This window comes from Thamnophis sirtalis, unplaced genomic scaffold, assembly GCF_051295495.1.
Source record: "Thamnophis sirtalis isolate CommonGarterSnake01/CBP01778 unplaced genomic scaffold, rThaSir2_p1.2 scaffold_8, whole genome shotgun sequence".
NCBI lineage: Eukaryota > Metazoa > Chordata > Lepidosauria > Squamata > Natricidae > Thamnophis > Thamnophis sirtalis.
In genome coordinates this window covers 26,778,638-26,792,703 of record NW_028261388.1, presented here as the reverse complement: position 1 = coordinate 26,792,703, position 14,066 = coordinate 26,778,638, and the positions used below count along the sequence as shown (strand labels likewise).

At 37.8% G+C, this 14,066-nt stretch overlaps 1 protein-coding gene across 1 annotated transcript in view; it reads left to right on the top strand.

The window, feature by feature from the left end:
* Nucleotides 1-2,787: 2,787 nt before the first annotated feature.
* UPK1B (uroplakin 1B) overlaps nucleotides 2,788-14,066 on the top strand; it is a 29,508-nt gene continuing 18,229 nt past the window's right edge. Inside the window, exon 1 of the mRNA XM_014057227.2 lies at nucleotides 2,788-2,854. The gene's annotated coding sequence lies outside the window, so the exon portion shown is untranslated. The remainder of the gene's footprint in view (nucleotides 2,855-14,066) is intronic.

Below are 14,066 nucleotides of genomic sequence, written 5' to 3'. Positions count from 1 at the left end.
CCTCTGCCTCATGGCGGTGGACTAGCGCACCACACAGCCTCCTGCCCCGTTATGAGCAAGTAGAAGAAATGGACCTCCTGTACCAGGGGGGAAAAATAAGACATCCTCCAAAAATAAGCACTAGTCATTATTTTGAGGCCCCAAAGAAAATAAGATCCAGTCTTATTTTCGGGAAATCATGGGTATCTATTCATTAATTTGTTACATTTCTAGTCTCCTTTTCTTCCAAATGTTCAAGACAGAATATACCACTTCCTCTTTCCATTCTTCCTGTAACAAAATCCCTGTGGCTTTTCTGGCATAAAAGAAGACAATAACTGGCCCCAAAGCCATCAATAAGCTTCATGGCTCAGGAAGGACATGAACCCAGTGATCTGTCCTATTCCAACACTTTAAACAAAGCTTGACTTCCTTCCTAACTGTAGCAGAATAGTGAAACTACAGATAACTGATTGCTTTAAAAGATAGATTCTTATGCTACTAATGCAAAGACTATACAAATGCCATCCAAGTTTCTTTACCCTGCCTCCAAGACCACCTAGCTCAGTCCAGAGAGTTTGTGAGAGAGGGTAAAAACAGCCTCGGCCTAATAGTTTTCAGAGTATATGGTAGATGCACCTAGTAGAGTGCTTCAGTTGGCAATATTCTTTTATAGGTTTGGAACAATAAAGAATTCAGCTTGGAAGAAACATCTTTCTTGGTTTTGGGGGCTGATATAAGGAGAAGCAATGAGGTAGCTCAGTCTTATGCCATGAAGGGTTTTAAAGGTTAAAACCTGAATCTTGCATTGGCCCCAGAAGCAAATTGGCAATCAATCCAGGTCATGGAGCAGAGTGTGATATGTGTTGTTTTGGGAGCACAACTATCCTAACTATCTACACCACTACTTTATGCACTAATTGGAGCCTCTGGATGCTCTTCAAGGCCCTATAAATACACTCCCTACATAGAATTGCATTTTAAATTCAGCCATAGTTACAACTAGAGTAGTTATAGTACAGATTAGGCAAAACCTGGTATCTGTGAGTGGGACCATGGAGTCCTAGTGTACAATCACTTAAATGTGAACCAGTAGGTGCGGCAATAGCCAAAAAACTAATACTCAGCTGTATAAATAGGGGCATAGAATCAAAATCACACGAAGTATTAATTCTGCTTTATAAATCCTTAGTAATATCACACCTGGAATACTGCATCTAGTTTTGATCACCACATTACAAAAAAGATGTTAAGACTTTGGAACAAGTGCAAAGAAGAGAAGCTAAGATGATTAAGGGCCTGGAGACAAAAACATATGAAGAATGGTTGCAGGAATTAGATATGACCAGTCTACAGAAAAGAAGGACTGGGAGGGGGGACACACGATAGCTGTATTCCGATATTTGAGAGGCTGCCACAAAGAGGAGGGGATCAACTTATTTTCCAAAGCACCAGAGGGCAGGACAAGAAACAATGGATGGAAACTAATCAACCTGAAGAGAAGCAACCTGGAATTAAGGAGAAATTTCCTAACAGTGAGGACAATTAACCAATGGAACAGCTTGCCTTCAAAAGTTGTAGATGGTTCATCACTGGAGGTTTTTAAAGAAAAGACTGGACAGCCACCTATCTGAAATGGTATAGACTTTACTCCTTGAGCAGGAGGTTGGGCTAGAAGACCTCCAAGGTCCCTTCCAACTCTATTCTGATTAACACAATAAATGGGTCTGGTCAAAGTGTTTTATAGCCAGTGCATTTGCATAAGAGGACATTCAAAAAGTACTGACTTTTTTGATCCTTCTATCCCCCACTTACACCTCCTTCCATGTGGATGCCTCTAGTTTACAACCTAAAATTAAGGGACAGAATGGAGCCATGCAATTAACCCTCCTGAATTTCATTTTAAATATAGACTTGCATCAGGGGTGGGATCCTGCCAGTTCTAACCTCTTCTATAGAAGAGGTTCCACAAATCTACAGTGCCGTTTAGAACCAGTTCCAGTTCCCATACCCCACCAGTCCACACATCATCAAGATGAAGAGCGAGAAGAGGAATTCTGGGAGTTGAAGTCCACAAGTCTTAAAGCTGTCAAGTTTGAACACCCCTGGGTTTTTTTTCCCTAAAGGGTTAGGGGTGCAAGGGTCTTGTAACTTGACAGCTTTAAGACTTGCATGATTCAAATGCCAGAGCCAACATTTTAGTTGCAAAGCAAGAGCATTGTTAAGTGAGTTTCACCACATTTTACAAGTTGGCCATGCCCATCCAGTCACATGGCTGGCAATCCACTCCCACCCGGTCACATGGCCAGGAATGCCACTCCCACAAAGCAGGCCACACCTACAGAAGAGGTTCTAAAAAATTTTGAAACCCACCATTGACTTGCATATATCTTGTGGAAGACTTTTGAAGGGAAGGAAAATGTCATAAATACGGCTCCTTAATCTTTTTGTTCTTCTGCAGAATGCTGCCTTAAATATCACTTTCTATTGTCTTCTAAATAAGGCTGCTTCCTTTGTATATATTTAGTAAGGCAAATAACAGCTCTTTATTTTTTTTTCCTGATTTACTTTTAAAGATCATATGAATCACTTGTTAATGTTTGACGGCATGTAATAATAGAAACTTCAGAAAGTTTGGTGAATGGGTATGAGTACGACCACATTCCACTATAATGGGTAAATGTTGCTGCTCAAGGGACCTGCTGGCCCTTTCACAACTAAGAACTGGTTGGACCAGATTAGGGTCGTGTCATATGATAGGTCTTCCCTTCTGACCAATCAAATACCATTGTTCTTGGGTGCCTTGGGCACTTTTAAAAAGTGGCTGGGGGTGGTGGTTGGCACAGCGAATTGTTTAGTTTCAAAGAGAAGGAAGGTGAGTAAACATATCTTAGGTATCTGGCTTACTTGTGCTTGAGTTTTGATCTAAAGTGTCTTTTTCTATTGTTAAATCTAAAACATTTGTAAAGTTAGTGCGTATTAACATCTAACACAAATGAGATTAAAACAAAATTTGTCATGGCATTGCTTCTGTTTGATCATGCTAGCTAAATAGAAAATCCTTAAATTACTTACATACCTTATAGTTTAATCTAAATGTGGGGTATTGCTTTAAGCTTTTTATTTTTATGTTTCTAAGAAGAAACAAATTATGATGCCAATGGTAATAACGTACCCTTTAGCTATTGCTGCTTAATATAGGTGAGAAAAACTTGTAGAAAGCAAGTGAAAAAATTGTAAGCCTCCTCACTGTTTTTGAGCAAACAGTTCCTTTTTATTCAGGCAAAGACGTTAACAGAAAGTGATACCTGTAAGTGGATGTTGTAGCTTTATACCTAATTCAAGTTATTTTACAGACAGTTTCAGCTTTTTCCTTGCTGAGTTATATGGAATTGAGTAGCTGACAAAGCACCATTTTGGACTGGTATCAGTTTGAAAAATCGATGTGTTATGTTCTGTACATTCTTCCAAACTTTGTGAGCCATCTATAATTCTTTTGAACTGTCCCTTATTCAATCTCTGATACTGTATTTATGCTCAGATCCAAAGTTGAATCCTTAAAATATCTACCCTGCTTCCATGAAAATAAGTCCTTTCCAGATAATAAACCCAATCCGGGTTTTGAGCACATGCACTAAAATACCCCCCCCCAAAATAAGCCCGCTCTGAAAATATTGCAACACAGCAGCAGCAGCCATAAGGTGACCACACTTACCACCTCCTGCACCTCAAAAATAATAAGACCCCCCCCCTGAAAATAAGTCCAAGTGTTTATTTCAGGGGTCAAAAGAAAATAAGACCCAGTCTTATTTTCGGGGTAACATGGTATTAAACTTGATCTTACTTGGAAGTCTTATTCAGTTCAGTGAAGTTTGTTCCTGAATAGGCATAGAATACATTGCAAGCAGTGATGAGTTTCAAAAATTTTTAGAACCTCTTCTGTAGGCTTTAAGACTTGTGGATGTAAACTCCCAGAATTCCTCCTCCAGTCATGTTAGCTCAGGAACTCCGGCATTGAATCATGGAAGTCTTAAAGCTGTCAAGTTACAAGACCCTTGCACCCCTCACCCTTTAGGAACAAAACCCAGGGGCATTCAAACTTGACAGCTTTAAGACTTTAAGGTTTAGATAGGACTCTTAGAGGCAGGAGGGGCGATTGGTGAGCCAGCCAATCAGTGAGCGGTGGGCGGGGAAAGCGTGGTGTGGATAAGCGGGGGAAGGGAGCTGGAACCGGTTCTAAACGGCACGGTAGATTCGTGGAACCTGTTCTATAGAAGAGGTCAGAACTGACAGGAACCCACCCCTGATTGCAAGTGAGTAAAATGTTTTGCATCACAAGCTTGCCCTTGACATAAATGGCTGGTATCTATCTGTATGCTACTAAAACTGTCTATTTGTAATCTTCATTTGGACAAAATGGTCTATGCATCATAAAGTAACAATTTTTGAACTAAAGTACTTCAAATGGGCTAACTTGAAGAAGGTATCCTAAGTTTGGAGCCAGTTACTCTTATGGAATTGAAATTTCAACAATCTTCAGATCAGTTGTATTGGTCAAATTATGGTCAGTGCAGAACTGCTGTAATCATGATATTTGATCATGATTTCTAATGCTCCCTGATACCTTCCCACAAGCAAAGTCAATGGATAAATTGGCAGGAAGTCAAAGGTTGCTCCTCTTGCTGCTGCTTTTTTGCCTGCACATGGTCATTCTGTTTATCAGTTTAGGAAATATCACTGAAATCATGATCCAGCGGGGTCATAGGTTGTACAGCTTTTTAAAAAGTTTGATTTAACTGTCACAAGCTCCTTGTCTAGAGATTTAATTCTGACATAATAGCATAGTTTGTATAACTTACAATTAACAGTTGGCCAAAGAAAATTTAAGCCAAAATTTCCTCAGCTACTATCTCAATGTAAGATAAAATTGAAAACATTCCCAGTTATATTTGCAAATATTAAGATTTCATTTATTCATCAACTCTTTTTTTAAAGGGCCTTTTCTTCTTCTTCAAGACACTGAGCTGGATCTTGGCTTTGTTCAGTTCATTTTTATAGTCACTGAATATAACTGATAACAAATAAATGTTCAGTCAAAAAAAAATAAAGACTTGAAAGAAAAAGGATACAGAGTCAACTGATGTTCTTAATTTATTTATTTCTATGTAAATTCATTGAAATCTAATTATGGTTTTATCTGGATACAATCCAGATTTTCCAATGCATCTCACTCCTTGAAGGATAATGTGATTATCTTAAATTTGTCATACATTATCATTTGCAGTCCATGACAACAAACCCAAAACTGTCAAAACAGTTGCTGCCAGATAAGATGACACCTTAAGACTATGTTGTCAATACTGTTAATACTATATAATTGCCATGTTTGTCAATGTGATTGACGTTTTTGTTGTACAAAGAACAAAATAAAAAGCCAAATTCCTTTTTGTTTATTCTGTAAAAAGCTGTAATAGTAACACATTCAATGAAAGGACAATTTTTTAAAAAGATGCTGAATATGCTTTGAATATCATGTCATCAAACAGTGTAAATGGGGCTGATGATTTTATATATTTGAAATGTTATCAGTAAAACCTTTTCCAATATAAGAGGCCCCAGAGATGTGTTACAAGTCACAGCTCCCAGAACTTTCAGTCAGCCATTGACCTGTTCAGCGGGAATCATGAGTGTTTTGCATTTTGTGTATTTGTATATTGAAATTTGAAAAACACTATAATTATTCACTGTAGTGTACCAAGTATGGTAAGCTTATGAAGCTTTAGGACAAAGCATTTTCCGCTACAAGATGACAAATAAGTAAAAAGCAGCATAGTTTCAATGGAAAAACAGAGCTTTGTTTTCAATGAATTAGATTCAGGGCATATCACTACAGATCTGTGTAATGTCAATGAGGGATTTAAAAATACCTTGCCAGTCCTGAGAAATTTTGCATTTGTTTGACTATGCTTGGATGCCTCTCAATTGGGAGATTGTTTTAGCATCTGGTATCAGCTCCCTTCTCTAAAAACTGATGAGTAACCAACTGAAACTTACACTTAACAGGCACTGTTTGTGATTTTTTTTGATTGACAATCTTGCTGAACTTGAGCAGGATGTTCCAAAATATATATGGGCAATACTTATACCCTGACTATGAGACAGGATAGTCAAGGAATGATTAAGCATCTCCCATTGCTAAGAGTAAATTGCATTCATATATACACATTCACTTGGAGTTACGATCAATGAATATAGTGCAGCTTGCTTGTAGCTAAGTAAATACAAGAGACTAAGAAAGATCAGGGGAAGAAGTTTTTAAAAGAGCTGCATTTATCTTGCTCCAGATATTCATTAATAAAATGCACTGAGAAGTTATGGATTGTCCTGGTCTGAGCAACCCTATAGATTTCATTTATAGATTTCTACATTCTGTGCCTCAGTATATTTTCTTTAAAACATTATGTCTAGACTTGTCCCATACATGCAGATAAATACAGAGATATATATCAATACTATCCATTCTTATAGTGTATAATAAATCTGGGGTTGTTATTTTGTTAACTGTTATAGGCTGGTAAGCACACTTAGAATTTTAAGCACTAGGTATAAATTGACTGCTATGATGGGCATGACCAGTTATAAGACTGCTTTAGAAGTACTGTGTAGTTCATCTTCCTGGCTGTTGGTAACAGAGCAGTCAGTACTAGCATAGGGCTAAGGTGAAATACATCTGATGGACTTATGGCCCATAGTCAGTGGTTAAATTGTAGTAACTCTATTGCTTGAGGAACTCTGAGGAAAGAATAGCAGATAATTCTTCACAAATGGCATTAAAGCCCATGGAAAGAAGCTCACCAAGAAATAGGATCATGTTGCTTTTAAAGCTGAGGGGCCCAGGTTTGGAGGTAATTATTTGGCTACAAAGAAGAACAAAGAGCATTCTGAATTAGGTCTAGGTAGAATGAACAATTGCATCAAAGGCTTTGGAAAATCAAGATGCTGATTGTAAACAGAATTGGTGCGGGGAGCTTGGAGCTGATTGAAAAACTTTAGGAAAGAAACATGAAGTGATTGCAAGAAAACCTGGATTTTATTAAAATTGAAATGACATGGATTAGGAAAGGGATTCTACGAGTAACTGAACTAAAATAGACAGGTATAGAACAGTTCCAATCAGACAAATTCAAAATGTTCTATTCTATTTTACCCCAAATTTAAAAATGGAGAATAATTTCTATCAACTTTCAAGGATGGCCACACAGTTTCTTGATTATAAAGATAGATGCATCACCAATTGAAGAAAAAATAGATGAAGAATTATATGGAAAATGACCAGAAATAATAGATTCAGTATCAAAGAAGCATGTTCTAATAATTTCTTGTGACTTTAAAAGAAAAGTTGGAGAAAACCGTATATGATTGGAAAAATTAGATTAGAAACCTACAGTGATGCAGAGCCCATTTTCTATGCTATATCGAAGTCTAACACATTATTTTAATATAAAATATGGTTCTATACCTGGACATCTCCAAATGGACAACACCATAATCAAATAAATTATATAGCAAGAGATAGAAAAGTTCTGCTGAACTATTTATGCGGATGCTAGAGGCGGATTCTGGATCAGTCTACCAGGTACTAATCACAACAATGCAATTACATATCTGACCAAAATAAAAGTCTAGAAAATTTCCAACCCCAATACCTAAAATTCATTCCATAAAATTACAACTAAACCTGGGCCTAGTGGATTGAGAAACTGAATAATTGTGGGAAGAAGTTAAAATACTATAGAAGTTAAACAGTTAGAAAGCATGTAACAATCAATTCTGCACAGGAGAAAGAAAATACTGATTCCTTTGATTTATGGTGTCAGAAAAGGTTGTTTTCAGGGGTGGGCTGCTGCGGGTTCGCACGGGTTCGGGCAAGCCTCTAACTAAGGTTCTGTCCAGTTCAGTGAACCTGCGAATCCCACCTCTAGCTGGTGCCACCCATCCCTCCCACTCCACCCCACCCCGCCATTCTGAGGCGTCTCCACGTGGCCAGTTTTGGATGCCAGGTAAGTGCAGGACCTGCGCGGAGGCTCAGGGAGGGTGAAAAACAGACCTCCTGGAAGTTCCGGAAGTCCAGAAATGGGCTCATTTCCAGCCTCTGGAGGGTTTCTGGAGGCCAGGGAGGCCATTTTCACCCTCCTGGGGGCTCGAGGAAAGCCTCTGGAGCCTGGGGAAGATGAAAAGTGGGCCTCCTGGAAATTCCAAAAGTCCAGAAATAGGCCCATTTCCGGCCTCCAGAGGGTCTCCGGAGACCGGGGAGGGCATTTTCGCCCTCCCAGGGACTCGAGAAAAGCCTCCAGAGCCTGGGGAGAGTGAAAATACCCCTCCATGGCGCAGGAGGCCAACTAGGCCACACCCATCATTGCCACACCCACCCAGCAATCGGGCAAAGAACTCATTGCTAAAAATTTTGAAGTCCACCCCTGAATGCTTTCTGCTCTTTGAATAATCAAAAGAACCTTTTATTCAGTAAATACAGGATATTAAGCCAGAATGCTCATTGGAAGCAAGGATCTATTCAAATTGCTGGTTCGTCATCTATTACCTCATTTCCACCAACAATGCTCTGATTGTTAATGTTATCTGTCCCTTTACTTCCTTGATTATATTACAATTATCATTCCCCCTTTAAACATGTTATACAGTATTTTTCTGCTATGTCTTTCATGGCAATCATTCTTTTATGTATATTTTTCCAATTTGCAAGAAAAAAAATAACTTCAATATTCTACCAAACATTTTCCTATTAACATATTTGTGGGACTCTGTAGCATAATCCTCTGTCCCTTGTTTGAAGAAGTTTCCGCAATATCTTTCCTTACGTCTACTTCCCATTCATTTTATTTGGAGATTATATGCTAAACAGGTTTTATACCAATCTCATGCTCTCATTTTCCCAGGCATTCTTCTTTCATTTCTCTCCTTTTTGTTTTCACTGTTTACTTTCCCTCCAAGTTCAACTCTGGATGTTAACAAAATTTTGATCTCTTCCACTGAGCCTGTCATAACTCCCATATTGCTCACTAATTCTGTCTTTCAACCCAGTCAATTAAATAAATAATGCTTTTATATTTGCATTCATATATACATATGAATAGACTTACATTCAAACACACATTTAAAACAAACTTTTAGAGGTTTTCTAAGCAACTGCTTACCAACAATTACCATTCTTTTTCATTTAATTTCATTCCTGTATTTCTGAATTGCTCAATCAGTTTTCTATACTCTGCTGTCTTTTTCCCAGTCATCCATTCATGTCATCTTGTTGAACAATTTTTTTTTCCTGAATTTATTCATTCAGAATGATCCACAGTGTTTTCATAATTCTTCCATTGTTAGTGTTCAATGGATGTAGCATCCAGCTGTCACCAACGTATGGGTGCATATGCGTGAGTGCATGCGCACACACATGCACACACACACACACACACACATTTATACCACTCCATCCTTTCTGCCATTCATTTTAGCCATTTCATTCATAAATGAAGCCTATACTTTCACCTTTATGCAGGTATCCATCAACTTTCACTCCACAAGGTTATTACCACCTTCATTCAGATGCTCCTCTCCCTGCTTTTTCCCCTTTTGGTTTCATGACATCACAAGATATCTACTTTTTCTTCCTTCTATTTCATTTGTTAACGCTTTACTATTGTTAGAATTTGAGTTTCGGTTTTCTATGCAACAGGGTCATCAGATGCACCTTTAGATATTGATCTTTGCTCCCATCCTGCCTCTAAATGGTTAAGATTTTAGCACATTTTGACTACTATGCCACAATGAAACCAATGCCCAATTTTAACCCAAGCATACTCCTGCCACTATATTCACCTAATAATTATTGCACATTTCCAACCTACTAGGTTGGAACTTGTACGTTGTACTAACAAACATTTTTGGTGCATCATTATTTACTCAATGCACTTTAGACTATTTTTTTGCATTTTGTGTCACCCATATACACTAAAGCCAGTTTGGTCTGTGGTTAAGGTACCAGGGTAGAAAGCAAGAATCTGTGAATTCTAGTTCCATCTTAGCCATGAAAGCCAGCTGGGTGATCTTGGGCTATTAACTCTCTCTTAGCCCAACTCACCTCAGAGGGTTGTTGTTCTAGGAAAAATAGGAGGAGGAAGTTATGTTGGTTATGTTTACTACCATGAATGATTTGTAAAACGAATAAAGGTAGAATATAAATAAGTAAATAAGCATACAAACTACCGTATTTTGGGGGTTTAAGCCACATCTTTTTCCCTCAAAAAAGAGGCCGAAAATCTGGGTGCGTCTTATACACTGAATGTAACATATTTTTTTTTGCATCCCCAAACCCCACCTTCTTTACCAAAATGGCTGTGCATAGCCTTTAGGAGGCTTTCAGAGTGTCCTGGGGGCTGGGGAGGGCAGAAATGAGTGAAAACAGCCTGGTTTTTGCTCAATTTTGCCCCCCCCCCAGCCACCAGGAGCATTCTATAAGCCTCCTAAAGGCTGTTCATGCCCTTTTTTAAAAAAAACAAAAGGGCCTGTTTTCATGAAAAACAAGCCATTTTTGCTTGTTTTTACCCCCTCCAGAAGCACTCTACAAGCCTCCTAAAGGCTATTCATGACCTTTTTTTTTTTTTTTTTAAAGGGGGTCATTTTTGGGAGGTCTGCAGAGTGCAAAACCTTTTTTTAAAAAAATTGCCTGTTCAAAATCTTGGTGGGTCTTATACTCCGGTGCGTCTTATACCCTGAAAAATAAATAATATCTAAGACTGATCTTAAATATGGTGCTGAAAACAAATTTTCCTAACTCTTAAGAGGCTTTGGGGCAACGAAGTGTTCAGGCATAATTTGTTTAGGGAAAAAAACTAGGAATGAAATATTTTACAATGAAAGAACAGCTCCCATTACCCAATGAAATTTCTGAGTATGAGTCCGGCAAGACTGTATAATGTCTTCCTGCCTATTTAACTTATATGCAGAGCACCTCGTGAGAAAAGTGGGGCTAGATGAATCAAAAATTGAAATTAAGATTGCTGGGAGAAATATCAACAACCTCAGATATGCAGAAGATACCACTCTAATGGCAGAAAGTGAAGAGGAACTTAAGAGTCTCTTGAGTTGGCTTGAAACTCAACATTAGGAAAATTAAGATCATGGCATCTGGCCCTCTCAATTCCTGGCAAATAGATGGGGAAGAAATGGAGGTAGTGACAGATTTTATTTTCCTGGGCTCCAAGATCACCGCAGATGGGGACTGCAGTCAAGAAATTAAAAGACGCTTGCTCCTATGGAGGAAAGCTAAGGCAAATCTAGACAGCATACTAAAAAGCAGAGACATTGGCCTGCCAACAAAAGTGTGTATAGTCAAGGCTATGGTTTTCCCAGTTGCAGTGTACGGCTGTGAAAGTTAGACCATAAGAATGGCTGAGCGCCAAAGAATTGAGGCCTTTGAACAATGGTACTGGAGAAGACTCCTGTGAGTCCTTTGGACTGCAAGGCAATCAAACCGGTCAGTCCTAAAGGAGATCAACCCTGACTGCTCTTTAGAAGGCCAGATCCTGAAGATGAAACTCGAATACTTGGGCCACCTAATGAGAAGGAAGGACTCACTGGAGATGCTGGGAACGATTGAGGGCAAAAGAAGAAGGGGATGACAGAGAATGAGGTGGCTCGATGGCGTCACCGAAGCTTAAATGGACTCCAGAAGATGGTAGAAGATAGGAAGACCTGGAGGAATGTTGTCCATGGGATCGCAATGAGTCAGACACAACTTTGCAACTAATAACAACAAGCTAGGACACTGTAGAATAAGGTTCAATGCCCATAGAGACTCTGTTCTCAACCACACCCTTTCAAAAATATTTCTCTTTTATCCAAGATTACTGTGGTTTGGGGTGTTTTCCTACTCTTTGTTTACTTGCAAAAAAAAAATCTTTTAGTTTAGTTTAAGCTTTGGTTCTACAAGCACCAAAGCTCAGTTAGGAAATTTCATACACCATAAACAGTCAGTTCCAGGCCAATCCTGATTTGGAAAGAGATACTTCTATAGGTGTGTAGCTGCTCTTGTTTTGAATCTCTATAGGTGTGTAGCTGAGATATTATACTAGGGTGTTGATATAAACAAGTCTAAAATATGGAATTTTATCAATACCAGTAAACAGTTTGAGGAAGGCTGAACTAGTTATGGATATCCCAGTCTAGCAGTCTCTAAGACGTTGGAGCTGTAACTGATAATTTCTCAACCAGTTATTTTGTTGGCCATAGTGGGTGTGGAATGTTGGGAACTGTAATTCAACATATCTGAAGAGCTCTGATTTAGAAACTTTACTAGACATTTTAGAGGTCACACAGACATTTCATCCAATATCAAGACAGAACTAAACTAATTATACTGCTATATTTTCCACTCTCAGTTTCTTTTAACTTTGTATTTCTTTCTGTTGTGTTATGAATATTATTAGCATCAAAGATGTTAAAGAACCCTTGGGCATCTCAAAATTTTACATATTTATTGCAGTAGTCTTTAAGACTTAAGAGATTTGTTATTGTAATGAACAGTTTTGCTGGCAAGAAAATTAAGATGTTTGCTTAGTTTTTCACTTGTTTTCTTCACTCACTTCAGAGTTTTGAAACCAAATTCACACACATTTTTAAATAACATGGTATCAATACTAATCTGGAGCCAGTAATATAGAGTTATTCTTTTTTTCTCTCCTTTCAATGCATAGGGAAGTGTAGGATGAAGGAGCAGGATTGAAATTTGAGATTATAAAAATATGTTTACAGAATAACTATTCAGTTTGAGAAAGTTTAAACTTGAAAATCAAGTCAGTTGCTTCCTAGAGTGTTGCAGGAATTTGATAATTGTTCAGATGAACTATGCTATCTTTGCATTTATAGACTGCAATAAAGTGATTATATAGCTAGCTTACAAAACACACTCAAAAGACTATACTTCAATGGGTATCCTTAAAATTGGAGAATGATATTAGGTGGTATGCCACAACAATCAATTTTATGTCTGATTGAGGAGAATACTTATTGAATTTGCAGATGATTCAAAGTCAGGAAATGTAGAACATAGAAATAAAAATTATAGTTTAAAAATAACAGAAAAAAATACAAGAGATATAAGTGCAAAATTCACAGTAAAAAAAAACACCAAATCAAATGTACAATTTTAGGATGGCGTCCATCTGGTATACGAACTGCGCATATGAAAGATTGTGGATGTAGTTATCTACAATTGAATATGATCCAGCAGTGTCACATAACTGGAAAGAAGACACTCAGTTTGCATCAAGAGAAGCATAGTCTCCAAATTGCAGAAAGTAATCATTCCAGTCAGTCCTGCTTTAGTTAGACTCACCTTGACTAGTGAGGTTTCCCTCCCCCCCCCCCGCCCCAGTTTAGGACACCATATTTTATCTTGAAAAAAGGATGACTGACGGGAAACATGATAGAACTCTAGAAATATCTGAATGAATATCACATTAAAGAGAGATGTTTTACTCTCTTATCAAAGAGTACAAGACACAGTTGCTAGATTTATGTTACACAGAGGCAGAATCCAACTAAATGTACATAAATCTTCAGAAATGGCAAAATTGACCTATTTACTCAGGGATGAAACAGTTCTTTGATAAAAGAATGGAATCCTTTTATGATATTTTGCTGTAAAAAATGAAATGGTGATTTCACAGTTTGTTGATTTAAAAGGTTGAAAATGAAATACAAGGGAACCATATGATGTAATCTGAGAGAGAGATAATATGTTGATCTGTAGGTGCTGTAAAGAACATTGGAAGCCACTTCTTTGTCTTTTCCTTTGTACTGTTTTTTTCACACTTTTTCCTTTTTCTTAGCTCTCTTTTACATATGTTATGTTTAATTTTTCGTGTAAAAATCCTTATTAAAATTATATTTAAGTAATAGATTTATCGAGAGTATAAGAAAGAACTAAGAACTGTGCAATGCAAAAGGATATTTACATTTCCTTTTTACTTAACTAAAAGTAAACAAAAACACCACACTTCATCCATCCGAAT